Genomic DNA, 16594 nt, shown 5'->3' on the forward strand with positions numbered 1-16594 from the left:
TGTTACATGTTATGTACCGCTTCATGTAGGGCCACAAATAATCAGGGGGAAGATCCCGATACATCTTCGTCGCCCCGGGATGAATGGAGAACCTAGACTTGTGAGCCTCCTCCATCAGAACCTAGCGCACCCCGCAACAGTAAGGAACCTAGACCCTCCGATGCAGGGTCAACAACCCTTGGTTGTCGTCGTCAAATGAGGCCACTTGGCCTACGATCTGCTCATACTTCCAACACTCTTCCTTCATACCCTAGGCCTATGCCTCCCGGATCTGTTCCAACAACGGATTAATCACTGTCATCCTCAGACATATATCTTGAATCGGAGCTACAACCGCCTCATCGGCCACTACATTGGCCTTTCCCAGGTGGTAAAGGATCTAACAATTGTAATCCTTCATTACATCTAACCACCGACGCTGCCTCATGTTTAGATTTGGCTGGTCCATCAGGTACCCCAGGCTCTTGTGGTCAGTGTAAATGGTACAACGAACCTTACAGAGGTAATGCCGCCAAATTTTGAGGGTGAAAAGCACATCCTCCCAGCTCCAAATCGTGTGTCGGGTAGTTCACCTCATGAGGCTTCAACTGCCTCGAAGCGTAAGCTATCACGTGACCCCGCTGCATCAGCACCGCTCCCATACCTGTGATCGAAACGTCATAGTAAACCACAAATTAGTCGATGCCCTTCGGTAAAGTCAAAATCGGTGCCTCGCACAACCGTTGTCTGAGAGTCTCGAAGGCTGCTTGCTGCTCAGCCCCCTTCGGAATGTCACCGACTTCTTGGTTAGTCGGGTCAAAGGAAAAACAAACTTGGAGAAATCCTAGATGAATCTCCGATAGTAACCCACTAGAACAAGAAAACTCTGAATCCCAGATGGAGACCTTGGAACCTCCCACTACTTCACGGCCTCCATCTTGGCTGGATCGACCAGAATACCCTTTTGGCTGACAAGGTGCCGTAGAAACTGCAACTCGCGTAACCAGAACTAGCACTTGGAGAACTTTGCAATAATTCTCTCCCTCTTCAGCGTCTCCAACACCTCCCTCAGGCGATCCTCATGCTGCTCCTGAGATTTGGGGTAAACCAAGATATCATCTACAAAGACTATCAAAGAGCGGTCCAGCATCGGTCTGCACACCCAATTCATGAGATCTATGAACACGACAGGAGCATTGGTGAGCCTCAACGGCATCACCACGAACTCATAATGACCATAGCGAGTCCGAAAGGCTGTCTTCGGCACGTCGGCGTCCTTGACTCGCATCTGGTGATAACCCGATCACAGAACAATCTTGGAGAACCAAGATACACCCTGAAGCTGGTCAAATAAGTTATCAATCCTCAGGAGGGGATAACAGCTCTTCACCGTTACCTTATTCAGCTCCCGATAATCTATACACATCCGATGTGACCCATCCTTCTTATTCACAAACAGGATCGTGACTCCCCATGGTGAGCTGCTCGGCCTGATAAATCCCTTGTCTAACAGCTCCTACAGTTGTGTAGACAATTCCTGCATCTTGGGAGGAGCCAACTGATATGGTGCCTTGGCTATCAGAGCCGCACCAGGAACTAGGTCAATTCTGAACTCTACCTTCCTCTCAAGAGGTATCCCAGGTAAATCCTTCGGGAACACGTTTGGGTACTCCTGTACGATCTGTACATCATCCACTATCGCCTTACCCTTATCCTGGGTATCCATAACATAGGAGACATAACCTGCACAACCCAGCTGAACGTAGCACCTAGCTCTTGCTACAGAGCACAACGTCGGTCCACCCTGCGACCTCTCGCTCTGACTCACTAAACCTCCCCCATACGGGGTCCGAACCCGAACAAGCTGTTGCTCGCAACTAATCACTACCCCATTGGGGATAAACCAGTCTATACCCATGATAACCTTATTCCCTCGCAGGGGTATATGGACTAAATCCACAAAAACTACTCATCAAACAACTACAGTGTGCATCCCCGATGAACTCTCGCAACTCGTACCGTCCTATCATCTGCAATCTCTACATCAAGACGACAGTCTAGCTCCCCTGGAGCTCCAACAGATCGCTTGCTAAGCTCAAGTGATACAAAAGATCGGGTAGCCCATGAGTCAAATAATACCAGAGCAGATATACCGTTCATAAGGAACGATCCTATAATAAAACACACAAACATGAGCAATAATCAGTATAAATAAAGAGATAAGGAGAAGATACATACCCGTCATGACGTTGGGTGCTACACGTGCCTCCTCTGCGTTCAACTGGAAGGTTCTGCCCTTCACCACTGGTGCCTCTGCCTGACCTTGACGACCATCAGTAATCCTCAATGTAGTTGGAGCGGGTGCCGCCACCTGTCCTGTTGTTGCTAAAATCGGACACTCGGACCTCTTGTGGCCCCTCTGATTACACTAAAAGCAAATTAGATCAAATATTGTCATGGTGGTGGTGGTAGCAGTAGAATCCCTGCTGACATGTTCAGTTCGGCCGCACTTGAAGCATCCCAAACTACCCGCCCTGCACATCCCCTCGTCTGACCTACCGCACTTCCCACAACGGCCTCAGCCTTGCTAGCAATTCCCTTAGGAATCTACCTTGGCTTCTTGCCCGAACCCTCCACACCAGATGCTGTATCTGGTTTCCTCTTCATCTCCATCTCTAAATCAATCTCTCTCTCCCTACCCCTGGCAATTATATCCTCCAGTTTCTTACAGCTAGATCGGCTCACGAACTGTTGAATGTCACTCCTCAACATCTCATGGTACCGGGCCTTTTTCATCTCGTCGTCCTCCACATACTGCGGAACAAGAAGGGCTCTCTCACTGAACATAGCGGTGATCTCCGCCACCGTCTTAGTCATCTTTCGGAGATCCTGAAACTCCCAAGCAAGCTGATGCACCTTAATTGCTAGTGCAAACTCGACTCTGAACCTGGTCGAGAAGTCGCTCCAGGTCATAGTATGAAGGGTAGCATCACTAACCGCATGCCCAACCTCCTCTCACCAGTCGTGTGCCCTGCTATCTCCCCCTAACTAGCTCACGAATAGCATTACATAACACTAAGACCAGATAATTCTTCGAATGAGATGTCCTACCCTACAACGGTTAGACTCAAACAAGAGCTGGGAAATAGAGCTAAACCAAACCTTCTGAAATTAATTAGTCCTCACAATATGCAACTTAACATATTCGTTCACTAGTTAGTTAAAGATAGCTAGAACTCCTAAAAGCAAAAATCAAGTAGCAATCAAGCATTGAGTAACCATAATCAAGCAAATCCTAATCAGGCCATCACATCACTGACTAATCAGTACTAGCAAGCAGTTCAAATAAGCTCATACAGTAGGCCTACAAGGCATCCTTCCTAGATCCTTAGCCCTAATCTAGCATGCAGTTCTCATACACATAGAACAAGCATACAAGGTGTCCTTTCTAGATCCTTAGCCCTTAATATAGCATGTAATTCTCATAAGCATATCATATCATAACAAACATGTATGGGTAATCTGAGAGCAATTACTTGTGCTTGGCTGATTGCATGCACCACACCCTTTTCTCTATTCAAAGTCCTTTTTATAAAAATGGTTTTCTTTTGAAAATTTTCATACCAAGTCCTCAGTTTGCGTTCAGACACACTCGAGAGTATGCCCAAATCCCTCAAACCAAGGCTCTGATACCAACTTCTAACATCCTTAGAATCATGACCAAAAATTTTAGTTTTATTTATTAAAATAACCATATCTATCAAAATCATTTTGTCCGAAAACATAGGTCATAGTATCAAATCAGATTATCACACCAAAACTCATATAAATATATCAGAGTAAAAACATCCCATGTTAAGCAAAATGGTGTAGGTACTACAGTCATCTCGAGATCTTTCCCTTGCTACTGGACGTACCTGAAACCAAAACTGAAAAGTGTAAGCACGAAGCTTAGTGAGTCTCCCCAAACTACCACATACCATACACATAATCTTGTTATTAGGAGATACAGGCCCCTCCCACACTTTGCTGACTACGAGATATGGGCCCCGACCACACTCAACTAACTACGAGATATGGGCCCTACCCACACTCATCTAACTATGAGATACGGGCCCTGCCTACACTCAACTAACTTTCAGATATGGGCCCCGCCCACACTCAGCTACTTAACACAAATACAAGTATCACACAAACAAAAAGTATAGCAAAATCTATCAATCAATCCTATATTACTACTCAAACAATGCTTTGAGATACGGGCCTCGCCCACACTCAACTATTAATCAATATATATAACAAATGAAGGTCGACCTTGGTGCCTTCGACCCATTCAAACCAGACGGAAACTCACCTCACTGTCGGAAGATAGCTAAAACTGTGAATCGTCTTTGCCCGGAATCAGCTCTAGTCACTCCCTGAACCAAAATAACCCCTTAGATACCATCCCATACTCATAACCTTTAAGGGTCAACGATGGTCAAGTCAAAGTCAAATTCAACGCTCTGAGTTGACTCAACTCGTCGAGTTCAACCTTCAACTCGATGAGTTCCCCGAAATCACAGGATCGTGAAATCACGATCTAACTCGTCGAGTTTTCCTCCAACTAGCCGAGTACCTCCTTCTCAACAGAAACAAGACTTTCCTAGTACAACTCGTCGAGTTCCTTCAACAGAATCGGGAATGTTCGACCCAACTCGTTGAGTTCCTCTATGAACTCACTAAGTTTCTAGTATTTCTAGTCTATTCAGCCCTTTACTCAGATCTAAGGTTCCAAAATAGAGATCTACATTATTTCCATGGCCTATTTATGTAAAAGTTGACAACTTGATGGCTTTACATGCCTCAAATGGACCTAATCTCAAGATATAGCAACCAACTTCTATGGACATGATCTTTTCTTGGACAAGAATGGGTTAGAATCCTTTTTATGAATTTAAGAACCAAATGATACTAAGAATGGGAGTCTTTAGTATCTAATCTATGGAGGTTATCAAGTTTCCTACAATGGCATCAAAAAGACCCATAAAATAAGACTAAGAGGGATCTAAGCTATGAATCATCAAGTTAAGGACTTTTTACCTCAAAAAGTTGCCAAAGATCGATGAGATCCCAGATCTAGTGCTTCTCCTCAAGCTCAATGATCTTCTAGTTCTTCCAAGTCCATCACCAAGCACAAAAACACACAAAAATCCACTCAAAACCTCAAGTTTCTCACCAAGGGGCTCACAATATGATTTTGGGTTTCAGGGAGGCTGATGAGAGGCTGAGGGAAAATATTAAGTCCTTTAAATAGGGTGTAAAACCCTAGAAATTAGGGTTTTTCATCCAGCAGATCTACTCGTCGAGTTGAGGCCTCTCAACTCGTCGAGTAGGTTACTTAAATCACACAGTTCTAGTAATCTCTACCCGACGAGTTTGGGGCTTCCAAATCATTGATTTTCTCTGTAAATATGAATAAATTATAATTAAAATGCATACTGGGAATCAGGTGTTACAAATCCAATAGGTACTTGGATGACTCCTAGTGTACCTCAATTTCATAGTGTTGCTAAAAATGTTAATGTGAAGTCTTCACCTATTGACTATGTGGATCCTGAGAATTACCAGTACGTTGGTGATGATGATGTCGGTACATATCATATTTATGTGGGTGGTCGTTGTGTTGATCTTCTCGAACAAGAAGTTAAAGTTATGAATAGGGATGCAGTAGATAAAAGTAAAAAGAAAAAAGTTATGATTCTGAAAGATGAAATTTTACATGCTTACGAGGATTATGTTGATGTTGCTGATGTAGCTTTAGACATAACCGACTTAGAAAGCAATTATGATGGGGATGAGTTGGGTGATGAAGTTAAAGCTAACTTTCCTGATAACTTTTTTTACGGTATGCCCCCTGTAGCAGCATGTTCAGTTGATGTTAATGAAGATATCCCAGTACAGGAATCCATGTTCAAAAGACTGAATATCTCAATATATTTAAGAACATAGACCTTCTAAATGGGTGATTGGGAAAAAAATGTCTTCGAGAAGGTTTTCAGACGAGAATAAGTAGATCGACCAAATCAAGGTATGAGGTTTTGTGTGTTTGGAAAAATTGTTCTTGGTTACTAAGAGAAAACGTATTAAAAATTCTGGCGGACTTTTCCAAGTGAAATTTTTTGCTGACGTACACACTTGTTCTTCAACAAATTTGCAACCTAATCATCGACAGGCAAAAAAATATGTTTTGGGTGAATATCTTGCTGATGTTTTAGTTGAAGATTATAGTAGTGTATATCGGGAACAAGATATTATTAATGATCTGAATGTTGGATTGAAAATCAATATCTCATACCATCAGGTTTGGCGTGCGAAGCAATATGCATTGTTGTTAAGGGGTACGAAAGAGGATTATCTTACCAAACTTCCGACTTATTTCCACAATTTGGTCATACTTAATCCGGGTACGGTGACACATATTCAAACAGATGGTGATGATCGGTTTGAGTTCTTGTACGTCGTACTTCGTTGCTCGATTATATTATATTATATTATATTATATTATATTATATTATATTATATTATATTATATTATATTATATTATATTATATTATATTATATTATATTATATTATATTATATTATATTATTTTTATTTTGGTCTATTTGAATAGATATACAATGTATTGATGGTACGCGCTTTTGTAAATTTTTTTAAGCCGACCCTTGTAGTAAATGAAGCCCACCTAAAAGGAGAGTTCAAAGGTACCATGTTACTTGTAGTTACTAAGGACGGACATAACCAAATATTACCGGTTGCATATGGTATATGAAAATATGAGTGTATAGATTCTTGGACATGGTTTTTTTCAAAAAATTACGTTATTGCATAGACAATATGTAACATCTGGGTTCCAAGGTATTATGTCTTGTTCTTTTATTTTTAGATATTGTGGGGGGGACTCGGCGAGTTGGCGTCTAAACTCGCCGAGTATGGTCACAGATTTGTATGTGAGTTCACAGCTGGACTCGGCGAGTTCTCGAGTGGACTCGGGGAGTCCACACTGCTTAATGAAACCCTAATTTCTTGGGTTTGAGACCTACTTAAAGGGCCTAATGGCCGTCATTTGCGGCCACCAACCCCCAGAGAGAAACCCTAAAGAGATCTAGAGCGGCTGTGAGGAAGGAGAGGCCAATCTTGAACTTTTGTGGGTGTTTTTGCAAGAAGGAAGTGTTCAAGGCAAGAGGAGGCTGAAGGAGGTGCGATTTTGGTGGTTTTTGAGCTCATAGAGATTGTATTGAGGTATTATTCTCGGACCTTCTTCAGTTTTGTTGTTGATCCTTTGAGTTAGGGTTTTCTAACCCTTTTAGAGGTGGTTTATGTAGAGCATTTGGTCCCTTCTCGAGTTTGTGTTCTGGATCGGGACCCAAAGAGGTCCAGAGGCCTTAACTCTTGGAGCTTTATGAGTCCTTTTGGGAGCCATGGGCTAGGAATGTCATTTTTGGGGCTAAATCACCATTTTGGACCATTTAGATGAGATATGTGTGTCAAGGTCTAAACTTTACGTGATTATCATGCTTGGGGAGGCCAAATCTATGATTGTATGGAACAGATCTGACCTCAGAAGTTATATTGAGTTTGTGCATGGCATGAACTCGCCGAGTCCGAAGAACACACTCGGCGAGTGTGACAACCCGATATTTCAAGACGATATGATGGAACGCAAGTCAAATTTAGGTCAAAATTTAACTTTCCTAAAATCTTATTTGGGTTAAATAAAGTAGTAGGAATCGTATCAAGGTTTCCAAGCATATAAAGAACACTAAAATCCGAGTTATAACGAAGAAGTTATGACCATTCTAAGTTTTCCGACAGAAAAACGGCAATACGAAGTTACATAAAAACTCGAATCGGAGATCGAGCGACTTTTGGCCGGAATGACCTAAACGAGAATTGAAGGTCTCGTCAATGGTATTTCAGCGGTAAAAAGTCTGGCAAAAACCGACGTCAGATAAAGATGTTATGAATTTTGAAAGAAATTCCTTAATCACGTCATTTTAATAAATAAATAATAAAAATTATTTCATAATTTGCCAGCGGAATCTAAACGAAAGTTATAGATCTTAGTCTCACCTACGCGTGGATATAAAGACTATCGAAAACGGAGTTCGTATGAAGAAGATATGATTTTTTGAAGTTTATTAAATAAATTATATATAAAAATAATTCAAAATTCCGGTAATATCCGAAGGGGGAGTCAGCGTCCTCATCCGAGGTACGCACCGCGTAACCCCGTACGCCCTGCATACCTGAGGGCCTTGGTATCGGTCCGTCCACGTCGCCCCTATGCGGAGCTATCCGACCCGCCGTCCCATCCGACCCGCCCCATCCGAAGTGCGTAAGCGATGACGCCCCAGTACGCGCTGCGTACCGAGGCGGTTCAGCACCACTATAAATAGAGATGCGAGGGTCTCCAGAAAAAGGGCTCATTTCTTCTCGTTTCCCTTACGTATTGCCTCGTTTTCCGTGCCCGTTCAAACCCGAAGCTCTGGCCTTTTTGCTCAAGTCTCGAGGGTCGATTTTACTCCCGAGATTCCCGAGAATCCCGAGAAAAATCTGTTTCCCGAGACGAAACTCTGCCTGGTTTTCCATCTCGCTATCTTCAAACTTTCAAGTGAGTTCATACCCCTATAATCCACACTTTTAAATGTTTTATAAATGTTTTTATATGCTTTTAAGGGGGGGAATACAAGTAAAACACGCGATGATTATCGTATGTTATATAAAGTTTCATTATACACTTTTTATCAACGGAATCACATGTGATTTATAACTATTATAAAGAAACTTTCGTATGCAAAATGTATCACGATAACATCATATCTTTTGAAATGAAAAGTGTTGCTATTTATATATAAATCAAACACTCTGCTTATACTGTATGTATATGTGTCCACCTTCGATACTACAAACATGCGATTATTTTGGCACGGAAAACATCAATATTGTGGGATACTTGTTGTTAATAAATCAATCATATGGGATTTATAACTAGTATACAAATGGATTTACTACAAGTTTAACAGTTTTACTAAACATATTACTTCAAATGACTTTCTTAAACGTTTTACATGATTATCGCTCGTTATCAAACTGTCTTACACACTATAAGCTTCCTTTCAAACTCGGTTACAAAGGTGTTTTCAAACAATGGTTTTCCGTGTACTTAAACTGTCTTATCAAACAAAATACTTTCAATCATTTTATAAACTGACATCAAGTCACAAATGCTTTATTAGACTTTTCAACGGATTTACAAAACTTCCTTATGCTTTTATATTATAAAATGCACGCCTCTATACGTATAGTTATATAAGAAATGTTTAAAAGACTTAGAAAGGCTATCCACCCTGTTTCCTTTTCCTCGATTTGGATGTGGTCTGGTGGGATATCGGGTACTCCTCCAAAGGTCGTTTAAATATTAGTTATATATCATGTATACATATATGGTCATAAATGTTCCATCAGTTAATTTAGTTCCGATAGTCTTGGGTAGCAAGAGTGTATAAACCTACTTGGACACTCATCAATTACATTCTAGTAAACTATTATAGGAATAGTTTAGAGTAAACAAAACATTATCCCTACTACAAGAAAATACACCGGAGTCAGTTCATTCATGAGTCTAGACTACATGTTATATGAAAGAATACTCTTACATGAATACTTATACATGAATACTTTTACATAGACATTATATGGAAAATTACTACTACATGTTATATGAAAGAATACTCTTACATGAATACTTATACATGAATACTTTTACATAGACATTATATGGAAAATTACTACTACATGTTATATGAAAGAATACTCTTACTTGAATACTTATACATGAATACTTTTACATAGACATTATATGGCAAATTACTATTACATGTTATATGTATAGATACTGTTATATCGTTCGCTTTTCTATCTTTACCTTGTGATACAATCACATCATCGACGAGATAGATTGGACGTTATATCCTAGTACCAAAGGATACTTTAAGGGACTAACCATTCCGAGAACCCCTGTTAGCTACAGAGGTAAATGAACAATCTACGGATGTTTTAGGTTGATACCATCGCGGGTATACATAAGTGACTAACTATTCCTAAACCCGGCTGTTAGCAACAGAGTTAAATGAACAATCTACGGATGTTTTAGGTTGATACCATTTCAGGTATACTTAAGGGACAAACCAATAAGAGTTAAACAGGGAAAAACCGTCACATTTTCAAGAGATGCGTACTTTCAAAACAGTCAGGTCTAGGTAAAAGACTACTTTCAAACATTCGGGTCTTGGTAGAAGAATACTTTTATACTAGTAGGAAATATGGGATTTTCTAGAGTTTTCATACTTATACTAAATGTTTCATCAATCATTCACCAGTCTTTCATATCAACTAATCAAAGCAATGACATTAAATACTTATGAACTCACCAGCTTAAATGCTGATCTAGTCTTTCAAAATAACTTGTATTCTCAGGTTACAAATAGACAGGTGTCGATGCAAGGTTTAGAGAAGATGGAGCAGTCAAGACTCGTCTTTTATTTTGATGTTATCATGTTGTCTTGTACTATGAAAGAAAAAACTTGTAACTAAAATTATACTATTAATGCAATGGATGATGTTGTTGCTTGTTTACTACTTTACATTTGTTGTGATGCATACATGACGTCCTCCGCCCCAGAACGTTTCCGCCGTTCTCGGTTTTGGGGTGTGACAGCGAGTAGTATGAAGGTTGCCTGTTAATCACTCAGTGAGTGGACTTGTCGAGTTGGGGGAATGACTCGGTGATTCAGGGAGAGTCAGGGGGACTGAGTTCAAGTTGGAACTCGCGAGTTGTTCTTGATAGTCGGCGAGTTGAGTCGGGGTGGCCCCGCGATTCATGCCAGGTGGAACTCATCGAGTCAGGGGTCGTTTGATAGGTCTAACTGGGTTAGAGCTGATTGGGTTAGAAGCTGATTGAGTTAGAGGTTCTGACTGAATTAACTTCTGACTGAAACTTCTTGTTTGATTTTGCATCTGACTGATAGTATAAAATAACTATATTACCCTCCGACAATAGTTTTTATAATAATTCCTTAATAATTTACAATTTAATTTATAACATTATATTTTTCTATAAAAACATTTGATCTCTCAAGTCAAACAAAAAAAACTTGATTATAATCTCTCCACCAAATATAAAACTTATAAAACCAAAATAGTTCATAGTATTCTTCAGCAAACAATAAAAAAGAACAATTAATAGCATGGGTTTTTGAAAATTATAATGTAATAATACAAAAACATATTCAAAGAAACAAATGACACAAAAACCAACAATTCCACTAATTATGAAAAACAAGTCTCATATACAATTAATCTCAAGCTTGTGTAGTGTTGTTCCAGCAGCCTTGCAACTTGGTTGCAAGGGCTTTGAATTTGATCCCGAGTCTCACTACAAAAACAAAGAAACACATAGAAATCAATTACATATTTTAGAAAAAGAGCACATAAATCATTACGTTTATATGCAGCTAAAGAACAAGGAGGAAACATAAACATGTCTTCCTTCTTTATCTACACAATGATATCCATGAGGATAGTGTTATAGAACTTTTTTCAGCTCACTGAACTCAAAATCCTCAATAATATTGTCAATACCAAATGCTTTTCTACATTGAAGCATGTTAGCCCACATATGTTTTGATTTTTTAATATCAAAGTTCCTAACTTTTAAGAACCTGTACATGAGCACAAACACAAACACAAACATAAACATCATCACAAGCATAAGCATGAAAAACACCGACAAAAGATGAGCATGGAGAAGTACCAACATAAAAAGCATGGAGAAGTACCAACATGGATTAGATTTCTCACATACATAAGATTTCCAACAACATCCCACATGGAAAAAACATGGAGAAAAAAAACCCAGACAAATTCCTATATATAATCGGATTTCACATATACATCCATAATCTGCTTTCACAATCAAAGAAATCCATCAGAATTTTCATCTAATTTTGTTCAGGCATTTTATCAAATAGCTAACGTGCATAACGAAATATTACACTGTGATGCTACGTATCTATCCATAAAATCGTATACATCTCCAAAGTAGATGATATGAAGATGAGGACAACATCTACGATAATACATGGCAGAAAAATCGAACAAATAAATACATACCTAAAAAAATGGAACAGAAAAAGGAGGAAAAAGATGGGATTTTTCTTACCGCAGGAAGGAGGTCGGAGCTTAGCACGAGGAAACGTTGCAGGGAGGTAGCAAAGGCGTTGGTCGGAGGTGGTAGGAGTTGTGGAAGAAATTGCGTCTGGGGCAAGGAGAAGGAAGAAATCACGTTAAGGCTAAGAGAAGGAGAGGACAACAATAGGGTGGCGGCGCTCATGTCTGGTGGTCGAAGGCAGTCGCTAGTGTGGGGGAGGAAGTCGTTGGAGTTGAGGTTATGGGTGTACGCGATGGAGATGAAGGCGAGAAGAAGGCGCCTGCAAAAGAAGGAGAAGGGCATGGAGGGAAAATATGATGCTTGGTCTCGGTCAGTTGTATTTTATTAATGGACCGAGTCAGGAGGTGGGTATGCAAAGACTTACCGAGTCAGATGAAAATCAAATATATCAAACATGTTGACCAGCCCGAGTCAGCCAAAATTGCTGACCCGGACCCAGTCAGCAATATATCAAACACCCCCTCAGGGAAGTACTCGACATGCCAAGAGAGGGTCTATGAGAGTCAGTGTACACGTGTAGACTCGCCGAGTCTCCCTAGTGCACTCGCCGAGTCGGGTCAAAGTTTGACCGTTGACCTTGTTGACTTTTAGGGTTGAGTACAGTTGTATTTATGAGAGTATTACTTTATGTGATTAGGCGGAGGCTAGATTACACTTCTTCCGAGTCAGATATTTACCGAGACATCGAGGTGAGTCTTCTCACTATACATTTCCTAGAGTGGAAACCCTGAGCAGACCGGAGGGTCTTATGTGTTATGTGTTATGTGCTTGTGTATATGTTTTTGTGATATATGTATGTTATGTGGTATAGACCGGACCGGAGGGTCCAACGAGACAGACCAGGTCGGAGGACCCAACGATACGGAACTGGAGGGTTCTGCTGATACACATCGACCGGAGGGTCGTATTATAGCCTCGATAGGCATATGTGTTGTATGTGGTATTTTGGGGAACTCACTAAGCATTTGTGCTTACAGTTGATGTGTTATGTATTTCAGGTACTAGTGATGAGCGCGGAAGGCGCCGACATGATTCGTACACACACGCATTAGAGTTTTGTAGAGATTCTGGGAAGATGTTTTGTGACAATAACAATTGATACAATGTGTTTGACATTATTTTATGAATGAATGAATGTTTTAAAAATGAAAAATTATTTTGAAAATTTACGTCATTACAAGTTGGTATCAGAGCCTTGGTTTGAGGGATTCAGATGCATCTTCGGGCGTAACTGAACTCAAACTGAGGATTTGAGATTTTTTTTTGCTAATGAACTAAATTTTTTGAAAAGAGTAAAATGAGTTTTGAGACAAACAGAGCAGAGTTGTGTGTACGATCAGCCAGCGCCCGAACGGTGAATCCTCAAAAGTACCCTTACATTATGTGTGATGAGATATGTTATGTTATGCATGCTAGAGTAGGCTAGGTATACATATTAGGACTAGAGTGGCCTGATCTGTGATGCCTTAGCCTAGGAGATTTCTACTGCTGAGATGCTTTGAGATCGAGTAGATAGAAGTTAGGAGCTCATGAGAGTAGAGTACTTGTAATCCAAGATTCAAGGAGGAGGACTTGGAGTGAATACTGATGCAGTGTGGTCGGTAGTATTGGTCCCGTACTACTGAAGACACCGGATCAGTGGGCATTCCAAGTAAGAATCTTTTGGACAATGGGGGACAAGTAGGGTTGTGTCATCGAGTATGTATATGCTCGATCGAGTCTCTGATAATTTTTGTTGTATTTTAGAAGCATCATGGTTGGGATTCGACACACACCTGAGAGCAGTGGTGTAAGCGACGAGGAGATCCTGTTGGAATAGTGTCTAAGCCCGTAACTATATTTGGTATGTACTTGACCCGGTTATGCATGGTCCTTTTGGGTTGCCTTCTCCAAAGCAACTTGACAAGGTAATTTAAGGAGAAATAGAGAGTAATATGATTTATTAATATATTATAAGATTAATATATTAAAGGAGAAATCATATTTATTTAATTAGTATTGGTCATAAATTAATTAGGAGTTAATTTGGTGGTCAAAAGAGATTAATTGAATAAAGGGGTATAAACTGTCAAATGTATGATAGTTGAGTTTTAGGTTAAGGAAACCTAATGGGCTTAAGGGGGAACGAAATTATGATGGGTATCCATCATATTTTCGTCCAAGGGCCTTATTCCAGAAGGTTCCATGGGCTGCTTGGTGGCTAAGCTGTCCATTAGGGTTTAGAGTGAAACCCTAGTAACCTATAAGTATAAATATGACCACTAGGGCATGAATTCGGCTACCACTTGATTCTAAGAGTACCCTAGGCTGATTTCTAGCCTCTCTCTCCCTCTCTCATATTGCCTTCTTGCTTGTGGGGTTTGTGAACCATTAGAGGAGTTGCATTTGTGACTCTAGGCTCAAAAGAAGAAGATATACAAGATCTAAGCCAACTATTGAAGAGGTAAACATCTAGATCTGATTCTATATGTTATTTTTGTTGTTTATATGCTAGATTAGGGTTTGTAAGTCTTGGAATCAAAGCATGTTCAACAGTGAAACCGAGATCCAAGCATTAGGGATTGTATGACCACATAGGAATGTTTCTTATGCATAAAACCCTTCAGTGGTATCAGAGCTATGATTGGTTTCAGTTGTATGTGATGCTTAACTGCTTTAATTGCTGAAAAACGATTTTTTGGTCCCTGCCCGACTCAACTCAGCGAGTCAGTACTTGGACTCGGCGAGTTGGCCCCTACTCGGCGAGTCCAGGCCTGACTCGGCGAGTCAGTTCGTCAGGCAGAGGGATTTTCGGGGTTTGGCTGCTATTTTGACTTGGACTTGATGCTTAATTTGTTTTATGAAGTTAAAATCTGAATTTTATCTAAGTTAAGTGTTTATCCTTGCCAAAAGAATAGATAATTTCAAATCCTTTTAAATATTAGTTATTTATGCGATAAATATGGATTATTTAAAAGTTATTTGGTAATTATCTAATGACTAAAATTAAGATTAGGTCAAATATAGATAATTATGAAATTAATTGGTTGATTTGAATTATTTGTTATTTGATCCCTTATGTTTTGAAAAGTTCAAAACTTGCCCTCAAGTTTTGAAATTTGAATTCATGATTAAAAGTTTAATTTTGAGTAATCTTAATTTCAAACCCTTAGAATTTTACAAGTTTAAAATTCAACCCTATACTATTATATATTATTACAAGCTTAATATATATATATATATATATATATATATATATATATATATATATATATATATATATATATATATATATATTGATAACTTAAAATGCTAGTCTTACCGTTAGTAGGCCTCATTCACGAAGCCGGTCTATAAGGTGGGTATAAGGTTTCTGCCTATAAAATGGCGCTTAATGGGTGTACACTCACACCTACCGCTTGCTTGACTGGTGGAGGGTCGTTAGCCGAACGGGTATGATAGGGCAACCCTCTCCTCATTAAAAGTATAATGTTGATTATAAAGTAATTACATGTTTTACAAATTCCCATTCCTAGTTACTTTAGGGTAAAATGTGAAAATGATGCTAATCCATGGAATTACACTTCGTACCCTTGTCAAACGTTGATGGAGCGCGTGTGGTTAACCGACACATCAATTTGGGGATGACATTGGTAGCGAAGGGTGACTCGATGTTTGTCATAGATCAATGGAGCGTTTGTGGTTTACCGGCACATTGATTAGGTGATAAAGACATTGAGTGCACCACGTTGATTCGCATGGTTATTCATAACTTTGTTTGCGATCCTCGGCATCCTAGTCGCAAATTTGAAATGCATATCGAGATTTAAACATTCCATTGAAAAGTTCAATGAATCTCAAAGATCTAGGAGTTTTCAATACATTTAAAACCTAAATTTCTTTTTCGTTTTTAATGGTGAGAATTAGTGAATCGTCATTCACTTACCTTCAAATTATTTACTTTTAGAGTACGACATCCCTTTCTAAGTTGTAAATAATGTTGTTGGATCCTAGCCCTAATTTCTCATTTGGGTGTTTAATTAGGGATTCATTTCTAATCAAACTTTGTTCCTTTCTTTTTCAGATGTCTGCAAACAACAACAACAGCGCTTCTGGGTCATTCTCGTTGATGATCTTGTGTCAGAAAGTGACATTTGACGGTTCTAACTTCAACGAGTGGATGAGGTATATTCTCATGATCACGCGCTACGAGGACAAAAAATATGTCCTCGATGAAAAGCTTGAGAAGATCATCCCAGATGTTGCTACTCCTGAGGAATTGGCCGCCTTTGAGGCCCACGAGCGTGATGCCACGAAAGTTCACTGCAACATGCTGGCCACCATGAACCTCGAACTCCAAA

Source organism: Lactuca serriola, chromosome 7, assembly GCF_051521515.1.
Source record: "Lactuca serriola cultivar US96UC23 chromosome 7, Lser_US96UC23_V15, whole genome shotgun sequence".
In the NCBI taxonomy this organism is placed as follows: domain Eukaryota; kingdom Viridiplantae; phylum Streptophyta; class Magnoliopsida; order Asterales; family Asteraceae; genus Lactuca; species Lactuca serriola.